Source organism: Mercenaria mercenaria, chromosome 10 (assembly GCF_021730395.1).
Source record: "Mercenaria mercenaria strain notata chromosome 10, MADL_Memer_1, whole genome shotgun sequence".
Classification (NCBI taxonomy): domain Eukaryota; kingdom Metazoa; phylum Mollusca; class Bivalvia; order Venerida; family Veneridae; genus Mercenaria; species Mercenaria mercenaria.
In genome coordinates this window covers 60,238,954-60,250,549 of record NC_069370.1, presented here as the reverse complement: position 1 = coordinate 60,250,549, position 11,596 = coordinate 60,238,954, and the positions used below count along the sequence as shown (strand labels likewise).

Genomic DNA, 11,596 nt, shown 5'->3' with positions numbered 1-11,596 from the left:
TTATGGTGACAGAAGTTTTGTGTAAGTTTGATTAAATTCAAATCATAAATGAAGCTGCTATTGTGCAGACAAGATCAAAATAGCTAATTCTGGCCCTGAAAGGGCCATAACTCTGGAACCCACAAAGGAATCTCGCCAGTTCAAGAAAGGAACTGAGATCTTATGGTGATACAAGTTGTGTGCAAGTTTGGTTAAAATCAAATCATAAATGAAGCTGCTATTGTGCAGACAAGGTCAAAATAGCTAATTCTGGCCCTTTCAGGGGCCATAACTCTGGAACCCATAATGGAATCTGGCCAGTTCAAGAAAGGAATCAAGATCTTATGGTGATACAAGTTGTGTGCCAGTTTGGTAAAATTCAAATCATAAATAAAGCTGCTATTGTGCAGACAAGGTCAAAATAGCTTATTTTGGCCCTTTCAGGGGCCATAACTTTGGAACCCATAATGGGATCTGGCCAGTTCAAGAAAGGAACCGTGATCTTATGGTGATACAAGTTGTGTGCAAGATTGGTTAAAATAAAATCATAAATGAAACCACTATCGTGCAGACAAGAAATTGTTGAGGGACGGACAGACGCACGGCGGACGACGGACGAAGGGTGATCACAAAAGCTCACCTTGTCACTATGTGACAGGTGAGCTAATAAAACCATAAATGAAGTCTCTATATAGCTGCAAAAGCCAAAATAGCCAATTTTGGACCTTTAAGGGGCCATAACTCTGGAACCCATGAAGGAATCTGGCCAGTTCAAGATAGGAACTAAGATCTTGTGGTGATACAAGTTTTGTGCAAGTTTGGTTAAAATCAAATCATAAATGAAGCTGCTATTGTGCAGACAAGGTCAAAATAGCTGATTTTGGCCCTTTAAGGGGCCATAACTCTGGAATCCATTAAAGGATCTGGCCGGTTCAAGAAAGGAAGTCAGATCTTATTGTGACACAAGTTTTGTGCAAGTTTGATTAAATTCAAATCATAAATGAAGCTGCTATTGTGCAGACAAGGTCAAAATAGCTAATTCTGGCCCTTTCAGGAGCCATAACTCTGGAACCCATAATGGGATCTGGCCAGTTCAAGAAAGGAACCAAGATGTTATGGTGATACAAGTTGTGTGCAAGTTTGGTTAAAATAAAATCATAAATGAAGCTGCTATTGTGCAGACAAGGTCAAAATAGCTAATTCTGGCCCTTTCAGGGGCCATAACTCTGGAACCCATAATGAAATCTGACAGTTCAAGAAAGGAATCAAGATCTTATGGTGATACAAGTTGTGTGCCAGTTTGGTAAAAATCAAATTATAAATAAAGCTGCTATTGTGCAGACAAGGTCAAAATAGCTAATTTTGGCCCTTTCAGGGGCCATAACTCTGGAACCTATAATGGGATCTGGCCAGTTCAAGAAAGAAACCGTGATCTTATGGTGATACAAGTTGTGTGCAAGTTTGGTTAAAATAAAATCATAAATGAAACCACTATCGTGCAGACAAGAAATTGTTGACGCACGGACGTACGAGATGCACGGACTGACGACGGACGATCACAAAAGCTCACCTTGTCACTATGTGACAGGTGAGCTAAAAAAAAAATAAAAAAAATTCTAAGTCCACACAAAAATCCTCACCAGAAGAGACAAAATTCACCTGAAAATTGGATGTAACATTCATGTTGTTCTACAGAAATGTGGTCTTGATTTTTCCCTACGACCAGTAATAAAAAAGTTACAATATAAGCTATTTATAGTAACAACAAAGGGAAGTAATTCCAGGATCTTGTGCAGGACACTCCGTCTCATGATGATTAACAATTGTGCCAAGTTACATCAAAAACCCTCTATGCATCAAAAAGAAATGCTTCAGACAAAGTCATTCTTGTATCTGACCTTTGACCTCTAAGTGTGACCTTGACCTTAGACCTAGGGACCTGGTTCTTGCACAAGACACTCCGTCTCATGGTGGTGAACATTTGTGCCAAGTTACATCAAAATCCCTCCATGCATGAAGAAGAAATGCTCCGGACAAAAGTCATTTTTGAATTTGACCTTTGACCTGTAAGTGTGACCTTGACCTTTGAGATAGGAACCTGGGGTTTGCGCATGACACTCCGTCTCACTGAGGTTAACATTCATGCCAAATATAAACAAGATTGCTCCATGCATGTCAAAGTTATGGTCCGGACAAACAAATCCGGACGGACGCACATACACCGAACCACCATTTGGACAACTATGTCTTCGCATCCGCAAGCGGGCTCGACAAAAAGCAACTAGAAGATGCTTTTTAGAAAAGCGCATGTCTTCCCAAATGCATAGTTGTATAGGCAAGAATTCAATAGGTGACAGGAGCAAAAGTCAAAGAGACACTGATGGTTGGCTGCAATTGGGACCATCTACTTGGCATGTCCAATCATCCCACTAAGTTTCAACATTCTGGGCCTTAAGTGGTTCTCAAGTTATAAACTGGAAATGGTCTCCCATGTTCAGGCCCCTGTGACTTTTGATGGAGTGACTCAAAAAACAATAGGGGTCATCTACTCTGCAAGTCCTATCACCTCATGAAGTTTGATGGTTCTAGGTCAAGTGGTTCTCAAGTTATTGATCGGAAATGGCTTTCCATGTTTAGGCCTCTGTGACCTTGACCTTGACCTTGATTAGAATGAACCCAAAATCAATCAGGGTCATCAACTCTGCATGTAAAATCATCCTATGAAGTTTCAACATTCTGAGTCAAGTGGTTCTCAAGTTATTGATCGGAAATGGTTTTCCATGTTCAGGTCCCTGTGACCTTGACCAGAGTGACCCCAAAAGCAATAGGGGTCATTTACTCTGCATGATCAATTATCCTATGAAGTTTCATCATTCTGGGTCAAGTGCTTCTCAAGTTACAGACCAGAGATGGTTTTCCATGTTTAGGCCCCTGTGACCTTGACCTTAAACAGAAGGACCCCAAAAGCATAAGGGGTCATTTACTCTGCATGATCAATTATCCTATGAAGTTTCATCATTCTGGGTCAAGTGGTTCTCAAGTTAATGACCACAGATGGTTTTCCATGTTCAGACCCCTGTGACCTTGACCTTTAATAGAGTGACCAAAAAATCAATAGGGGTCATCTGCTCTGCATGTTCAATCATCCTAGTAGGAAGTTTCAACATTCTGGGTCAAGTGGTTCTCAAGTTCTTGATCAGGAATGGTTTTCCATGTTCAGGCCCCTAAGATCTTGACCTTTAACAGAGTGACCCTAAAATCAACAGGGGTCATCTACTCTGCATGACCAATCATCCTATGAAGTTTCAACATTCTGGGTCAAGTGGTTCTCAAGTTATTGATTGGAAATGGTTTTCCATGCTCAGGCCCCTGAGACCTTGACCTTTAACAGAGTGACTCAAAAATCAATAGGGGTCATCTACTCTTTATGACCAATCATCCTGTGAAGTTTCAATATTCTGGGTCAAGTGGTTCTCAAGTTCTTGATCAGAAATGGTTTTCCATGTTCAGCCCCCTTTGACCTTGACCTTTGATGGAGTGACCCCAAAAACAATAGGGTCGTGTACTCTATAAGCCCTGCCATCCTGTAAAGTTTGAAGGTTCTAGGTCAAATGGTTCTCCAGTTATTGATCGGAAATGTGTGATGGACGGATGGACAGGGCAAAAACAATAGTAGGGGGGGGGGAGGGGGAGACACGAATATCCTCTCTAAAGAAATCTATCTGAGAGAAACACAAAAATCCCTATTAGAGATATGTTGAACTGCATCTTTTCTCCTGACACCTGTCAGAATGAATAGTCTTTTGCATTTAACCAGAGTGAAGTGGTCATGCCTACTTTTTGTACCAATCCGCAGACAGTCATCATGATTTTCCAGCAATTTCTCTTCATTCACAACAGCTCTATAAAATTTGGTTACTTTCAGAAGCTCTGGATATCTATTTTCAAACAAATCTATCAGGAAATGTGAGACCACTTTTCTCTCGGATACACTTCCTTTAGTTGGGTAACGAAGGGCAGGTAACTGTACCTTATTACCAGATTGTACTTTCTTACACCTAGCAGGACCTGGTGCACATCATCATACTTGCACCAAGGCAAATTCTGCATGGTGTATAATTTTTGGTCATAAGTACCAACAGAAAAGGTTTTGAGAAAGAAGGGACATAACTGTATACTTTGAATAGTTTCAGTTTTTCTCTCCTATAAATAAACCTTAAGATTTAACAATATTTGTTCATTTTAGTGTAGACTGAGATAGGTTTTACAAAGTGAAAATCAGATGAGTGGTGCAGCAATAATTGAAACTCATCTGCAGCAATAATTGAAACTTTATTATAAATATATATAATAATATTAAATATTCACAAGTTTTTATTGAAAAACAAACAGATTTTCATTTTATTCGGTAGAATATGTAACTTCTGGCTTATAAAAAACAAGAGGACCATGATGGTCCTGAATCGCTCACCTGTCCCCACATGAACTGAGTATGACGTCGTTTATTCTGACCAATTTTCATGAAGATCCACTGAAAAATATGGCCTCTAGAGAGGTCACAAGGTATTTCTATTATTTGACATAATGACCTAGTTTTTGAAGGCATGTGACCCAGTTTTGTACTTGACCTAGATATCATCAAGGTGAACATTCTCACCAATTTTCATGAAGATCTCATGAAAAATATGGCCTCCAGAGAGGTTACAAGGTCTTTCTATTTTTAGACCTATTGACCTAGTTTTTGACCGCACGTGACCCAGTTTTGAACTTGACCTAGATATCATCAAGGTGAACATTCTGACCAATTTTCATGAAGATCCATTGAAAAATATGGCCTCTAGAGAGGTCCAAAGGGTTTTCTATGTTTAGACCTAGTGACCTAGTTTTTCACCACAGTTGACCCGGTTTCAAACTTGACCTAGATATCATCAATTTGAATATTCAGACCAACTTTCATACAGATCCCATGAAAAATATGGCCTCTAGAGTGGTCACAAGGTTTTTCTATTATTTGACCTTCTGACCTAGTTTTTGACCGCACGTGACCCAGTTTTGAACTTGACCTAGATATCATCAAGGTGAACATTCTGACCAATTTTCATGCAGATCGCATGAAAAATATGGCCTCTACAGAGGTCACAAGGTTTTTCTATTATTTGACCTAGTGACCTAGTTTTTGACCGCACGTGACCCAGTTTTGAATTTGACCTAGATATCATCAAGATGAACATTCTAAGCAATTTTCATGCAGATCCCTTGAAAAATATGACCTCTAAAGAGGTCACAAAGTTTTTCTATTATTTGACCTAATGACCTAGTTTTGGACCGCACGTGATCCAGTTTCAAATTTAATCTAGATATCATCCAGTTGAACATTCTGACCAATTTTCATGCAGATTCCATGAAAAATATGGCCTCTAGAGAGGTCACAAGGTTTTTCTATTTTTAGACCTACTGACCTAGTTTTGGACCGCACATGACCCAGTTTCGAAATTTAACTAGATATCAGCAAGATGAACATTCTGACCAAATTTCATGAAGCTCTCTTTAAAATATGGCCTCTAGAGAGGTCACATGGTTTTTTCATTATTTGACCTACTGACCTACTTTTTGAGGATACGTGACCCACTTTCGAACTTGACCTAGATATCATCAAGGTGAACAATCTGACCAATTTTTATGAAGATCCATTCACAAGTATGCCCTCTAGAGAGGTCACAAGGTTTTTCTATTTTTATACCTACTGACCTAGTTTTTGATGGCACATGACCCAGTTTCGAACTTGACCTAGATATCATCAAGATGAACATTCAGACCAACTTTCATACAGATCCCATGAAAAATATGGCCTTAAGAGAGGTCACAAGGTTTTTCTATTATTTGACCTACTGACCTAGTTTTTGAAGGCACTTGACCCAGTTTCGAACTTGACCTAGATATCATCAAGGTGAACATTCTGACCAATTTTCATGAAGATCTTGTGAAATATATGGCCTCTAGAGAGGTCACAAGGTTTTTCTATTTTTAGACCTACTGACCTAGTTTTTGACCGCACGTGACCCAGTTTCGAACTTGACCTACATATCAACAAGCTGAACATTCTGACCAATTTTCATGAAGATCCATTCAAAAGTATGGCCTCTAGAGAGGTCACAAGGTTTTTTTTTTCTATTTTTAGACCTACTGACCTAGTTTTGGATTGCAGTTGACCCAGTTTGGAACTTGACCTAGATATCATCAAGATGAACATTCAGACCAGCTTTCATACAGATCCCATGAAAAATATGACCTCTAGAGAGGTCACAAGGTTTCTTTTATTATTTGACCTACTGACCTAGTTTTTTAAGGCACGTGACCCAGTTTCAAACTTGACCTAGATATCATCAAGGTGAACATTCTGGCTAACTTTCATGAAGATCCATTGAAAAGTATGGCCTCTACAGAGGTCACAAGGTTTTTCGATTTTTAGACCTACCGACCTAGTTTTGGACAGCACGTGACCCAGTTACGAACTTGACCTAGATATCATCAAGATGAACATTCTGACCAATTTTCATACAGATCCCATGAAAAATATAGCCTCAATAGAGGTCAAAAGGTTTTTTTATTATTTGACCTACTGACCTAGCTTTTGACAGCACATGACCCAGTTTCAAATCTGACCTAGATATCATCAAGTTGAACATTCTAACTTTCATGAAGATCCATTAAAAAAATATGGCCTCTAAGAGAGGTCACAAGGTTTTTCTATTTTCATACCTACTGACCTAGTTTTGGATTGCACGTGACCCAGTTTGGAACATGACCTAGATATCATCAAGATGAACATTCTGATCAATTTTCATAAAGATCCAATGAAAAATCAACTACAACAGGAAAGTTTGATTACTTGAAATATTCTAAAAATAGAATCACTGGTAAGACAAAAGCATTACACAACTTAACTAAGCCCTTACTGAATAGAATGTTAATATCAGATCTCTTATAAACAGTAGCAAGAGCTGTCATAGGAGACAGCATGCTCGGCTTCTTTGGTGCTGAGGGCACATCTGAGTAAGATGGAGCTATCAATGGAATGTTTAATGACTCCAATGCTTATGACTATACTGGACAATGTTCAAGTCCAAGTCAAATGTATTCAGTAAAAAAAAGAGATAGGCTGAAAGTGTACCAAACATTAATTAAGTACCAGTATAAAAGGGACATAATTCATGGAATATTTCTTCAAGAGTAATGCACCATGTGTTATTATCATGATGCTAATTAAGTGGAACAACTACTTTGAAATCGAATAAAATCAATTTATTTATAATTGAGAAAGAGAAAAGAGCATCATAGCTTTAACCTGAAATTCTAAATACAAAGGTAGAATAATTATCATAGCTTTAACATGAAATTCTAAGTAAAAAGGGAGAATAATTATCATAACTTTAACATGAAATTCTAAGTAAAAAGGGAGAATAATTATCATAACTTTAACCTGAAATTCTAAGTAAAAAGGGAGAATAATTATCATAACTTTAACCTGAAATTCTAAGTAAAAAGGGAGAATAATTATCATAACTTTAACCTGAAATTTCAAGCACCTGCTGCCCATAATCTAATACTACATCTCAAGTCACAGGCATACATACATATTGACTGTACAAGAAAACAGTGTTTACTAGAAAAATTAATAACATATATCCTGTGTCACAGACGTATATACATATTGACTGTACAAGAAATCATTTACTTAAACAAGAGGACCATGATGGCCCTATATCGCTCACCTGGTTAAATGGTTGCTATGAAGATTTGCATTTAAGCTTGACCCCGGGGTCATGTTTGAACAAACTTGGTAGAGATCCACTAGGCAATGCTACACACCAAATATCTAAGCTCTAGGCCTTCTGGTTTATTTCTAGACATTTTTTGGAAGATTTTCCTATGTACAATCAAGTAACCCCTGGGGCGGGGCCAATATGAAGCCGGGGGTCATGATTTGAATAAATTTTGTAGAGGTCCTCTAGGCAATGCTACATGTCAAATATCTAAGCTCCAAGTCTTCTGGTTTATTTTAAGAATTTTTTTGAAGATTTTCCGATGTACAATTAAGTTACTGCTGGGGCGGAGTCAATTTTACCCCTGGGGTCATGATTTGAAATTTTTTTGTAGAAGTCTACTAGGCAATGTTACATATCAAATATCTAAGATCTAGGCCTTCTGGTTTATTTTTAGAAAATTTTTGAAGATTTTTTCTATGTACAATCAAGTAACCCCATGGGGTGGGGTCAATTTGACCCCAGGGGTCATGATTTGAACATATTTTGTAGAAGTCTACTAGGCAATGCTACATGTCAAATATCTAAGATCTAGGCCTTCTGGTTTATTTTTAGAATTTTTTTGAAGATTTTCCAGTGTAAAATCAAGTGACCCTTGGGGCAGGGTCAATTTTGACCCTGGGGGTCATGATTTGAACAAATTTTGTAGAGGTCCACTAGGCAATGCTACAAGTTAAATATCTAAACTCTAGGCCTTCTTGTTTATTTTTAGAAAATTTTTGAAGATTTTCCTATGTAAAATCAAGTGACCTCTGGGGCGGGGTCATGATTTGAACAACTTTAGTAGAGGTCCACTAGGCAATGCTACATGTCAAATATCTAAGCTCTGGGGCCTCTGGTTTTTGACAAGAATTTTTTTTAAGATTTTCCTATGTAAAATCATATGACCCCTCGGGCCAAATATCTAAGCTCTAGGGCTTCTGGTTTTTGAGAAGAAGATTTTTAAAGTTTTTCCTTTCAGTTAATTGCCATTGCAACCAGAGTTCTGCATGGAATTCAATTCTTTGAATACTTTTTGTAGAGCTTCACCCAAGGAACATTCCTGTGAAGTTTGGATGAAATTGGCCTAGCGGTTTATAAGGAGATGTCGTTTTAAGTAAAAGTTTACGGACGGACAACGGACGCCGGACAGGGAGTGATCACAATAGCTCACCCTGAGCCTTTGCTCAGGTGAGCTAAAAAATTAGAAACATACTCTTTCTTTTATTATATTATTGTATAACAAGAGCTGTCCGTAAGACAGCCAAGCTCGACTATTCGAAATATTGTCCCAGAAGCAGGAAAATATTACCCAAAAAGGTTAAATATCAAAAGAGTTTTAAGTTCAAAAGGGGGAATAATTCGACCAAAATGCATATCAGTTATGGGACTTGCTGCTATCAACTAGTTTTATAACCCCGAAGGCACATGTGAAGTTTTAATTCAATATCTGCATTAGTTTTGGAGATAGAAACTTGCATGTAAAACTTTAACCAGAGTTTTCGAAGTCCAAAAGGGGGATAATTTGCCCAAAATACATGCCAGAGTTATGGGACTTGATCCAGTGAGGTTAGTAATTGATCTAAAAAAAGAAAAAATAAGTTTCAAATCTATATGCCTTTTAGAAATAGCTGTATGTACTTGAACGCAAAACTTTAACCAGAATTTGCTAAGTCCAAAAGGGGGCATAATTTGGCCAAAATGATGGTCAGAGTTATGGGACTTGCTGCTATCAACTAGTTTTATAACCCCGAAGACACATGTGAAGTTTCAAATCAATATCTGCATTAGTTTTGGAAATAATAACTTGCATGTAAAACTTTAACTAAAATTTTCTAAGTCTAAAAGGGGGCATAATTTGCTCAAAAAACATGTCAGAGTTATGGGTCTTGACCCAGTGAGGTTGGTAATTGATCTAGAAAAAGAAAAAGTAAGTTTCAAATCTATATGCCTTTTAGAAATAGCTGTATGTACTTGCACGCAAAACTTTAACCAGAGTTTTCTAAGTCCAAAAGGGGGTATAATTTGGCCAAAATGAAAGTCAGAGTTATGGGACTTGCTGCTATCAACTAGTTTTATAACCCCGAAGACACATGTGAAGTTTCAAATCAATATCTGCATTAGTTTTGGAGATAGTAACTTGCATGTAAAACTTTAACCAAAATTTTCTAAGTCCAAAAGGGGGCATAATTTGCTCAAAATACATGTCAGAGTTATGGGACTTGACCCAGAGAGGTTGGTAATTGACCTAGAAAAAGAAAAAATAAGTTTCAAAGCTATATGCCTTTAATTGATGGCTGAATGTACTTGCATGCAAAAACTTAACCAAGGTGTGACGCCGATGCCGACGCCAGGGTGAGTAGAATAGCTAGACTATTCTTCGAATAGTCGAGCTAAAAACTGTAACAAAAATGATCATTTTCTATTTATATTACACAGAAAGTGTATCTGAAGTTGCTACTGCTATAATTTGTTTGTCCTACCTTTTAAATGCATATCACATGCTACACATACAGATAATGGCAATGATCATCATTAACAATCTCTTAAGTTGTATGATAGTGTCCACTTCACAGAAGAATGTTAATCTTTTTTTTTCCAAGAAGCTCAATGTCGGCACAATTTTACTTGTCTGATACTGCCAACATTTTAAACAGGATTTCAAGATCGGAGTTATCATTTAAAAACTGTCAAAAATATAAGTATTCTTCAACAACCATATTAATTTCAAGTTTTACAAGGTGAAAATGTGTATCAGGATAAAAAACTTCTCTACACTCTTCTCCTTTTGTGTATATCGAAGTTTCCCTATGTTAGAAAATACTGGTACATCTTGACAAAAACTAATGGAGTCATTTTGCATAAAACAAAGCCTTTTATCCAGAAACACAATATTTCTTCAGAAACACAGACCCAGCTATTACCTGGGTAGCATTCTTTTCATTATTTTGTCAGTAATTATTTTTCTTAAATTTCTTCCATCCATTTTCAGCATAAACTGTTTTAGCCTATAGTATTTTCCTCTGTTCTTTTTACTGATGTATTCCATTATCTCGCTTATTGGTGTTACAATACTTAATTTCTTTTCTCTTTTACTACCTGTTACAATTCCAGCTGATATCATCTCCCCTTTTTCTACAGAGAATACCATAGATCCTGAATCCCCCGGTTCTGAAAATGGAACATTTTCCCATTGAACCTTAACCTGATTGAACAGAAGCAAAACCTCATTCAAAAACATGTATGGTTCATTTTTCTTGGTTATTACTCCTTTTGTAAGACCTGTCTTGGGACCCATTTTATACACTTCAGTGCCAAGCGGTATGTCATGGTAATTCTGACAGCTTCCTTTAAATACTAGCTGATTTCCCATGCCTGCAACAAAATGATACAGTATTTAAAAGGAATGGTATTAAATTGCTTAAAATCATAAAATGTATTCTATTTTCAACTGCCTAATATAATTACTGTAAAATCATTAAATTTCGTGGCATGAAATTTCGTGGTTTGGGTCAAAACGGCAATTTCGTGGGGATATGAATTCGTGGATTCCAACTTTCTAACAAAAAATGAATGGGAATTTTATTTGTTTGTTGGGATTAAAGTTCGTGGATTGACTCGACCACGAAATCCACAAAAATTAGTCCCTAACGAATATTAATGATTTCACAGTATCTTAGGCTAATTACCCTAGGCTAATTACCCTTGACAAGTTTCTTCCTTCGTTTCACAGCAATCTGAAAAGCATCTCTCCCTCTTCTTTCAAAGGAGTTTTATTTATTTGGGTTTTACAGCTCACCAACATAGTATAGGTA

General features: G+C 37.3%; 1 protein-coding gene across 1 annotated transcript in view; it reads right to left on the bottom strand.

Moving 5' to 3' along the window:
- Window positions 1-4,300: 4,300 nt before the first annotated feature.
- Window positions 4,301-11,596, bottom strand: part of LOC128546429 (uncharacterized) — a 60,272-nt gene continuing 52,976 nt past the window's right edge. The window contains exon 10 of the mRNA XM_053516943.1: window positions 4,301-11,156. The gene's annotated coding sequence lies outside the window, so the exon portion shown is untranslated. The remainder of the gene's footprint in view (window positions 11,157-11,596) is intronic.